The sequence below is a fragment of the Mytilus californianus genome, unplaced genomic scaffold, assembly GCF_021869535.1.
Source record: "Mytilus californianus isolate M0D057914Y unplaced genomic scaffold, xbMytCali1.0.p SCAF_12, whole genome shotgun sequence".
Lineage (NCBI taxonomy): Eukaryota > Metazoa > Mollusca > Bivalvia > Mytilida > Mytilidae > Mytilus > Mytilus californianus.
This window is the reverse complement of record NW_026262604.1, coordinates 22,920,888-22,931,573: the sequence shown is the minus strand read 5'-3', so window position 1 is coordinate 22,931,573 and position 10,686 is coordinate 22,920,888. Positions and strand designations below refer to the sequence as shown.

Sequence of the window (10,686 nt, the reverse complement as noted above, 5' to 3'; positions counted from 1 at the left end):
ATACATGTTAGAAATTAAGAAATTACATTTTACAAATTAGGAAATTTCATTTTACAAATTAAGAAATTTCATTTTCAAATTAAGAAAATGCATATATTACAAATTAAGTAATTGAACTGCTACAAAACAAACGCCAACATACATAGACACGGACTATGTGATAACAACTGCCATATTCCTGACTTGGTACAGGACATTTTAAGAAAAGAGGGTGAGTTGAACCTGGTTTTATGGCTGGCCAAACCTCCCGCTTATATGGCAATGTTAAAAATACCTCTAAAATGACACATTACGTGACAGGAATACAGTACAAATAAATGCAAGAAAATACAGGACAGAGAAATACATAAATAAATAAATATAGAATAGAATATAAAATTGGGATTAAGTTTGTAATGGTGTTATTTGTATTTTCTAACTATTACAAGAATATTAATATAGAATTGTGTTAGTAATGGTGTAATTATTTGTATTTTATAACCATGTCAGTTTTTCTTCTAAATCAAACTGTGTAAAAACAAATAAATCCTATGCATAAAGTTGCTTTAAACTAAAAATCATATAAATGAGCTAGGTGATTAAAATCTTTACTTTTACATACGCATAGAAAATAAAAATAGAATTAAAACCACAAACGATAAGACATAAAACAACAAACTAGAATTACACGTCTAACAGCAATGCGAATTTACACTCAGCAAAACAGTCATATTTGGGAAAAGGTCACGTTCAGTACTTAGAAGACCAGACGATGTAGATGGTAAACCACAATCTAAGACGTGGTAAACATGTCCATAAAATTTACGGAGTGTCATTTTAATCTTTCCTTCTCATAACTCTGTTGGAGCAGTTTCTGCGTTAGGAGCACACTTCTGTATATGAAGTCCGTATAGTGTGAGCATGCACGAGCATAACGTATCAACTGAGATATGTAAACACCATGCGATATAAGCAGTTGAAAGACGTTTTTGAAAGACGTTTTTCCCTATACTAAGAGGATTACAAAAAAAATTAATACTGGTTATGACCAATTTTATTCATTTCATAGCTACCAAGTTGACGGTGTTTATATCCCAACACGATCGGTTAGCCGCTGTCTGTAGTGACGTCATAGATTTCAATGAATACAGATTTTTAAGTTAGAGATTTCGTTATCACAAATTACTTAAACCTTTACTAAATTCTTTCATATACTAGATACAAAGTTTTGGTTTTAAATTTTGGCTGTACTAATAGAAAACTTATTACAAACGGGATATCACATCCTAATGTTTACGGTGATGTAGCTAATGGAGCCCGTGAATGTATTTTTTGTTCTTCCCTTCGCTTATATCACCCTGCTTAGTCGCTCCGTAATTCTTGTATCACGGCTTTGAGACGTGAGCAGACATTATCAGCGACGTCACTTTGTGTGAGGAGAAGTTATGAAGCTTACTTTCATCACGCGAAAAAACTGTTTAAAGGAGGTGGAAAAAACAATAATAGAACGATAAACAGAATATAGGGTTTTTTACGTAAAGATATCGTAAAATATCAGCCGCTCGACACAATGTCATTACCGAAGTACTGACTATACTGAGCTGATGATCCGTATCATCGGGGACTAATAGTTCACCAGCAGATTTATCGACCCAGTGCTGTTACAAAATATATCACATCCTTTTAAAACCGAACACTTATCTCTGTGTACTGTTCTTTTTTTAACTTCTCTTCAGAAACCGTAAAAGATATTTTCTCCAAAATGATTGATCACTAGGACTGGAGTGATCCAGTTACATGTTATTCAAAATTTCCCCTTTTTGTGTTCGTCTTAAATCGTAAGTCAGTGTAACTCATAAACCTTTAGTCATAGACCCCCTATGGTCATAACGTCTTTGGGTCATAAGCAAACAATCTTTTTCACGGTCAAATGTCAAGATCATATTCCAAATTTTGAACAATGCCTCTTACAACTCCGCAGAAACCGTAAAATATATCGGCATAATTGCAAGGTAAGACTTGACGAAACGCCAAAGTATTCGGTTTAAGTCCTCTGGTAACTTTTTAAGAAGTTTTCATCCCTTAATATTCAAAATAAGGTGTTTGGTAGGTGAGCTTCTTAACCGTAAGAATAAGACACTTTGGGTCTTTTTGTTAGAGATTATTGATCTTTGACCTTGGCAAGAGTCAAATGGAAACTATAAATATTTCGAATCCGTGTGAAGTCACCTACAATATGAACCAGAAGAGGTATTTTGTTACCCGGTAGTAGCAAATTATCGATATCATACATTGTAGTTTATTCATATTGACGGTCGTGTTTACCAAAACACTTTGTTTTACAGGTTTCTCTCGTTTTCATTTTGACATGATCATCTATGATGAGTTTATATAGATGATCATATCAAAATGAAAACGAGAGAAAACTGTAAAACAAAGTGTTTTGGTAAACACGACCGTCAATATGAATAAACTACAATGTATGATATCGATAATTTGCTACTACCGGGTAACAAAATATCTCTTCTGGTTCATATTGTAGGTGACTTCACACGGATTCGAAATATTTATAGTTTCCATTTGACTCTGGCTAGATTCCAGGCTTACAGTTGTGTACGCCAGACATGGTTTTCATCTGCAAAAGACTCATCAGTGACGCTTGAGTTAAAACGTTAAAACGGCCAAATAAAAGACGAAGTTGAAGAGCATTGAAGACCCACAACTCCGAAAGGTTTTGCCAAATACAGCTAATGTTCGTGGAGTAGAAAACCTTAGTATTTCGAAAAATTATATATATTATACGCACAGACGACAATAATATGTTAGGGAGTCCGTACGGACACTCGCTTCGTGGGTCCCAGATTTGTTAATTGGTCTGTTTAGAAAAAATTCTAAAGTCATAACATTATATTACAGCCTGTTTGCGTCCTGGATAGGGTTGAGACAAATTCACATATCTAAACATAAGAAGCATACACATATTTTCTCATGTACATTTGTTTTGCATATTGGAGCCTTTTCTAGTTTATCATTGGTATGCTACTGCCTTCCTAAAGAAACGGTATCCATAATGATTGAAATTTCATTGCTGGCAACACTTGTGTAAAAATGAATGAAATATGTTATTTGATAGTTAGTGTACGGAAATACAGTGATCTCATTTAGGTCCGCTTTCAAGATGTCAGAATGACAATATGTTACTAACATATTTTACTTGGATATCATATTTGATAGATTATACAAATGTATTGTATTTTACTTGCAAAGCCAACTTAATCGTTTCTTTATACATGTTATAACAATAAGATAAATACAAAATATTTTCTTCGAAGTATATAATAAGCCATTGTATTTCTAGAAGCTTCATCATTTTTGAAGTACTAAATAAATGTAGGAGATTTAGAGTGCTTCCTTCGGTTTTTATAAGGTACTTTGGTTTGTATAAGGTACTTTGGTTTGTATAAGGTACTTTGGTTTGTATAAGGTACTTCGGTTTGTATAAGGTACTTTGGTTTGTATAAGGTACTTCGGTTTGTATAAGGTACTTCGGTTTGTATAAGGTAATTCGGTTTGTATAAGGTACTTTGGTTTGTATAAGGTACTTTGGTTTGTATAAGGTACTTTGGTTTTAAGTGGATTGAGTGTTGCTCAGTCTTTAGTTTTCCAGTTATGTTCTGTAGACCGTTGTTTGTCATCCCGTTGTTTTTCGTTATTTGCCATGGCGTTGTCAGTTTAACTTAGACTTTTGGGAACGGTTTACATGTCAGTGAAAACGACTCAACGATAACAAAATTATAACTTGGTAAGCCAGACACACATTTCGTCCACATAAGACTCATCAGTGGAGCTAATCTGTATGTCATAGTGTCATAGAGTCATTTTATACCTCATTTTATATTTTTGTGAAAATTTAGTTTTCAGCAAAAAGGAATAAGTTTAAGATATTTTATTTATTTAAAGTCCATTTCGAAGCTGCAGTATTGATTAAAAGTATTTTTGTTTTATATTCGTTCATTATTGTTGAAGGAAATCATTTTTATATTCTCGATATATTTAAGATAAGAAGTTCAAATTTAACAGATATTTACTTTGGCATTTGTCACTTTAGATTTTCTCTTTGTTAGGCATTATTTTTATCAATTTAAGATGTTTAGCGACAAGCTAAGTGGACACAATTAGACATGTTTTTTACTAAGTCTATTGTCCTTTAAACACAAACAAGTTGTTGTGTAAACAACATATGTCTATTAGGGTTCTTTGTCCTGTCCAGCAAAGATCTTTCCACGCCCCTTTTTACCCCAAAATATCAGGGTAACTAAGTTGGCTCGGGTGTTTAACGAATCTGATTGGTCGAACCTGAAACAGCAACGCAAAATCGAACAAGTGAATTTCGGTCTCAAAAGTGGCACTTTCTCATGCGCTTTTGAAGATACATGTACAAGTTCTAAAACCTACTTCACTGTGTTTGTTATAACTGTTTTCAGGTGAGTCAAGTATTTTAATTATTCAAAGTTAATATGTTCCTTTCATTATTTTATTCAATTGAATCATTGAAACTTCGTAAAGTTTCGTTTCCATTTCATTTAGTAAAGTTGAAGTTAAATATCCATGAGTTCTGCAAGTAAAGAAGTTAAGATCAAATTGTTGTTTCTCGATCAGTGTAAATAGATGTATATATGTTCAAAAAAAGGTTGGTTAATTTTTCACAAACTTTCTGTACTCAAGGGTATTTTTAAACGCGTTATAGAATTTAGTTTTACGCTCGCATGTTGCAAATGATCATTTTAACTTATCGCTTGTTCATACTTAATAAGAATTAAGGTCAGTTCCGCAAGGATAAGATGTTGATTATGTTAATAAACGCGTTATGCGTAATTTTCACATGTGAAGGTTAATTTAATAAGTAATTATTTATCGTAAACTATTCTTGTTGTTTAGCCCTATATTATTACGAGTCATGAATTTTTGATACAAAGCAAGCATATATATTTTAAAAGCTAGTTTCCCCATTTCATATTATTTTGTTTAATATTTATATTATTTGAATATTCACGATTAGTTTCGTAATGCTAAGTTTGTCTCGATTTCGAATATTTCTCAACCAATGCTCATCGTCGGAATTGATTATTTTTGGGTTAATAGGTTTTTATATAGTTTAAGTTTTTACAAGCGCAATATATGCTCTACCATGTTTATAATTCGAAAGGTAAAAGAATTCAACATGTTTATTCATGTCCATTGTTAAGATATTATGCATTCAATACTTTATGCTGTTCAGCACATGCTTTATGCTCCGTTAGGTTCAAATATTAGGTCTTGCATTATGCTCATACATTTGAGATTTAGTCCGCATCTTGCTCATATATTTTGAATGCTAAATAAGCTTTTATTTATAAGAAATATTATAAGCATCCGTGTTTGTCAGTTAAAATGCATATGCTCGTGCATTAACGTAAAGTTTGAATACCAAAGAAATTAATTGATCAATTATATTGTAAAATTATATGAATTATATGTTTCTATTATTTGCATTATATACTATTACATTGTTATTAATTATATTGACTTTCTCATGCGCTTTTGAAGATACAAGTTCTAAAATCTACTTCATTGTGTTTGTTATAACTGTTTTCAGGCCCTTACTCATCCCCCTAAGTCCGTAAGGTGTGCTGTTGGTTAAGTCCAACCATAACAGTCAAACAACAGACCATACAACCCAGAAACCCAATTCTGAAAATAGTATGTTAAGTTATTTACTTTTACGGCACTTAACTTTACTGGTTGGTAAATTGCACGTCGCAGTTGCATTTTAACTGTTTATTTATATTTGTTTACTCTGAACTAAAAATTCTACATTCTTTCAATACACAATACAATCTCGAATACAACTAACTTCTTATACAATCATAATCAATAAGAAATGTTACTTTACATGATAATTTATTTTAACTTTTTTAGCTAAAAGAACTTTTTTTTAAATCAAAAGTACATACATGTAGTTTTCCGTGGTGGTTGCCATATGTTGCTTACACATTTCTATTGATTTGATTTTATTTTTTTCGTAAATTGAGCATTACATCCTTCTTGTATAGCCAATGAAATCAAAACGCTATTGCATCCTTCTTTCTCAATCTTCCTCAATCTGTGTATGTATTACAACGTTCAAAACAATCTTCAAAGTATAAAGTAGCCAAATCACTTCTACAAGCGTGACAGTATTCGTTAAAGTTTAGGAGGTTGAAAGCATTTGCTTAGTTTATATCAGCTATACTTTTGGGACGGTTTTAAATGTAAGTAGAGATATGTTTGTCGTAATGAGCCATAAATGCTATATTATGTAAATTTTTATATGCATCACTTTACATGTTTGGTTTAGAAAATCATACGTCGTTGTTGCATTTTAATTGTTATACTATAGACTTATAGATGTTCGATGGTTTTTCAAACGAAAGGGCGTTTCTCAGCTACAATTTCTTGGAAGGGGTACCAGAACTGTATATTAAATTGACCGTTCAAATGAATACCGTTCTAAGGTTTAGTGTTGCTTTTCTTTTCTTAAAGAACGTAACTCATTGCATAGGTTTGGAGCATTTAATTTCAATATCACGCATTGTGTATCATTCCCAGACAAATTTTTGGGGCATTTAATTTCAATATTACGCATTGGGTATCATTCCCCGACAAATTTTTGGGGCATTTAATTTCAATATAACGCATTGTGAATCATTCACCGACAAATTTTTGGGGCATTTAATTTCAATATAACGCATTGTGTATCATTCCCCGACAAATTTTTGGGGCATTTAATTCAGTATAACGCATTGTGTATCATTCCCCGACAAATATTTGGAGCATTTAATTTCAATATAACGCACCGTGTATCATTCCCCGACAAATGTTTGGAGCATTTAATTTCAATATAACGCATTGTGTATCATTCCCCGACAATTTTTTGGAGCATTTAATTTAAATATAACGCATTGTGTATCATTCCCCGACAAATTTTTTGGGCATTTAATTTCAGTATAACGCATTGTGTTTCATTCCCCGACAAATTTTTGGGGTATTTAATTTCAATATTACGCATTGTGTATCATTCCCCGACAAATTTTTGGAACATTTGATTTCAATATAACGCATTGTGTATCATTCCCCGACAGATGTTTGGAGCATTTAATTTCAATATAACGCATTGTGTATCATTCCCCGACAAATTTTTGGAGCATTTAATTTCAATATAACGCATTGTTTATCATTTTCCGACAAATTTTTGAGGCATATAATTTCAGTATAAAGCATTGTGTATCATTCCCCGACAGATGTTTGGAGCATTTAATTTCAATATAACGCGTTGTGTATCGGTCAGTTTATACAAACCAAAAATATGATGACGCGCGTTCATCATAGATACCAGGATAATCAATGTCAGCCAGACGCGCGTATCGTCTACCAAAGACTCATCATTGGCGCTCAAATAAAAAAGCAAAAAAGGGTCAAATAATGTACAAAGTTGAAGGCATTAAGGACCCAAAGTACGGAAAGGTTTTGGCAAATACATCTAAGGGAAACTATTCCTGGGATATAAAAATCCTTAGTATATCGAAAAATTTCAAAGTTTCATATTGTTTTGCTTTGTACTGGCGAAGTTTTTAATCATTTTAGCATGACAGCAAACCTGGAAATAAAACTACAATTTTGAACAATGTCTGTAATTGGGAAAAATAATATTCAAATTCTACCTTAGGCAATATGGGAAATCAGTATCCTCGTTTATATATAGCATATATCCTTATAGCAATTTTGATATTACATATAAGTTTTTTTCATTATTGAAGAACTGTGAAGAATAACTATGTCAATATTGAGTTTAACAGCACTGATTGGTTTGTTTGTTGGTATTACGTATGGATTGAGTGACGGAATTATTTACGACACCTCTGCACAGGTATGTTTTATCAATATCCTATTAAAGTGTATATGAAATAATCATTTCATAAATTACGTGAATCCGATGCACTTTTTTTGGATTTACCTAAACATTTGAAAACCAGGGTTATCACTTAGAAATGTTAGTAGAAATATGATCAAAATGAACTTTAATATGATAACCAAATTCATGTATGGTAAACCTTGCCTAACTGAGTTGGAACCTTCATTTCTTAATTTTTCAAATTATATTTTTATAAACGTTTTTTGCTTCTTAAATAAGAGATAACTACATGTTCATAACTGACGCACTTTACAATCGATTATGAAACTATGGAAAAAATTGACGACCATTCCTGAGTGTGCCACTTTTCGGATGGACGACCATACTGAGTGTGCCACTTTTCGGATGGTAGACAATTCCTGAGAGTGCCACTTTTCGGATGCAAGTATTTGACATCTTGTATAAAATATTTGAATAAAATGGACGTTGAAATGTAAACATTTAGGCGACAGTATCTTATCGATATCCAAATCTCGTTAATCGATCAAGAAGTGAAAAATCAAGGTAATCAACAGAAACTGTGGGAATCACATGACCAGGTGCATCGACGACAGAGTAAGCGTCTCCTGCTATGCATGAGTCACCTGTCATGCAAATCTTACGAAAGTAATATACTACGAATAATGATTATTCAAGCATTTTTTTACCTGAGGTGTATTTGAAATTCTATATTTTTATTGTGAAGACTTGCCTTATTTGTAATCTTCGAATGTTTCTTTTAAAGTACATGTTAGTTTTATATTTGTCGAGATAATCCGTTGTTCAGGGTCTATTTCAGCATCCCTCGTGTTAAAAGAGGCATTTCAAATGTAACAATTGAGAACAATGTGTAGAAATGAATTAAAAATACAGTTACAGTTCTTAATATCGTTTTTTTTTTATGATGCATATCTGTGTAATGCTCTTCTTGTAATCTGTAGAAACTTATTTTGTTTCAGGCGAAATGTACTGAGATCACGCGAGGACCAACAAGGGACTGTAGATGGCCTGCGGGACTGAACATGCAAGTGGATCAAGTTGCAGCTGGGGGGAAGATTGCTGCATACAAAATTCAATGGTTTAATGGTAACTGGAGTGGTTGGTACGTCCCAGGATACAACGACATGGACCGGAAATTCAACATTTATGCAAAAAGATGTTCAATGCCGTACATACGAAATAGTCTACGACGAATGTGGTCTTACTTCTACGATCACACCCACAAGTTTATAGTGTGCAAGGTTTAGAAATACTGAACAGAAGATAAATAATAAAAGAAAGATCTTATGATTTAAAAATTTATTTATTTACTTTATACTAGTAGCTCATGTTGATTTTTGTCATTTCTATCTACAAATATATAATATGGAGATATAGTATGATTAGCAATGAGACAACTATCCTTTGGAGACAAAAATGACGTAGAAGTGTGCAACTATAGGCCTTCAACAATGAGCAAAACGCATACCGCATAGCAAGCTATAAAAGGCCCCAATATGACAAAATGTAATACAATTCAAATGAGAAAAAACCAAAGGACTAGTTTATGTAGAAAATAACAAAGAAAAAATAAAATAGAACATACAGCAACAAACGACAACCACTGAATTAAAGCAATTACAGAATATGTCGATGTTCAATATGTTTACGGGCGCCCAACCCTACCCTAACCTTGGAAAGGGCTGTTGTACACTGAAGTTTTACCTCTGATATTTTGAAATATATTCACTGACTACAAGGGATTACCAAATTGTCCCCGTTAATCAAAACGTGCTAGTTTTATGATGAAAGAAATGAACAGGCATGTCTATCCTAATGGGTCAGCACGAGGGACTTAGTGTCCTCTTTTTTTTATCATAGTTCACGAAATTCACCTCCAGTTGCGGATCCAAAGGGGGGGTCCGAGGGAGCCCCCCTTTTTTTGACGATCAATGCATTTGAATGGGGACATATAGTTGGAACACCCCTCCCCCCTTAATCCTGGGTTTAGAACCCCCCCCCCCCCCCCCCCTTTTAAAAATGGCTGGACTCGCCCCTGACCTAGGAAGTAATAAAGTAACAAAAATTAAGTCAATTTGGTAACTTAATATGTACAATTCTATATTTGCCATTTATGACACCTATGGCTGTGACTTTGACAAAGTATTCTTTCATGACGGGTTTTCTTTATTGAATATAAAAATGAGGATGGGTGGCAATGAGACAACTTTCCACTAGAGACTAAATTATGAGGATAAAAACAGCTACAGGTCACCGTCCGGGGGTTAATTATTAGAATTACCCATAACAGTTACCGTATAGTTAGCTGTACTAGATCCTGGTATGACAAACTGGTCAGTAACTATTTACCCTTCTGCATCAACTGGGTTCACCTTATGATTTTGATTGAGTTTTTGTAGGTTTCTCTGTAAAGTTTTTTTTCATTTAATCTTTAAGTCTTTTTTCTTGGGCCATATTGATGTAAATCACATTGAACCTTTATAGGTGTATTGCGCCCCATTCGCAGTCGTTTCTTCCTGACGCAAGTGGATCTAGAAAAACATACACCGGTATTATGAAAATTTACAAAAGTTCCGTTCTAATTTTGTCTTCTGAAATGGTTTTTTTTTCTGTTTACAATGATATGATTTCCATAAGTACGAGTTCTTGAAAATGATGGTCCAACTACTGTATCACTAGCCTGTCAACACTGAAGTTGTGCGTTTTAGTCCTGCACGTGGTAGGTGCGTTCGATTCCA

The 10,686-nt window shown here is 33.2% G+C and overlaps 1 long non-coding RNA gene across 1 annotated transcript; it reads left to right on the top strand.

Moving 5' to 3' along the window:
- Positions 1-6,095: 6,095 nt before the first annotated feature.
- LOC127721563 (uncharacterized) lies at positions 6,096-9,239 on the top strand. Its single transcript, XR_007991310.1, has 3 exons — positions 6,096-6,269; positions 7,815-7,924; positions 8,908-9,239. It is a non-coding gene; the product is annotated as an uncharacterized LOC127721563 (long non-coding RNA).
- Positions 9,240-10,686: the final 1,447 nt, after the last annotated feature.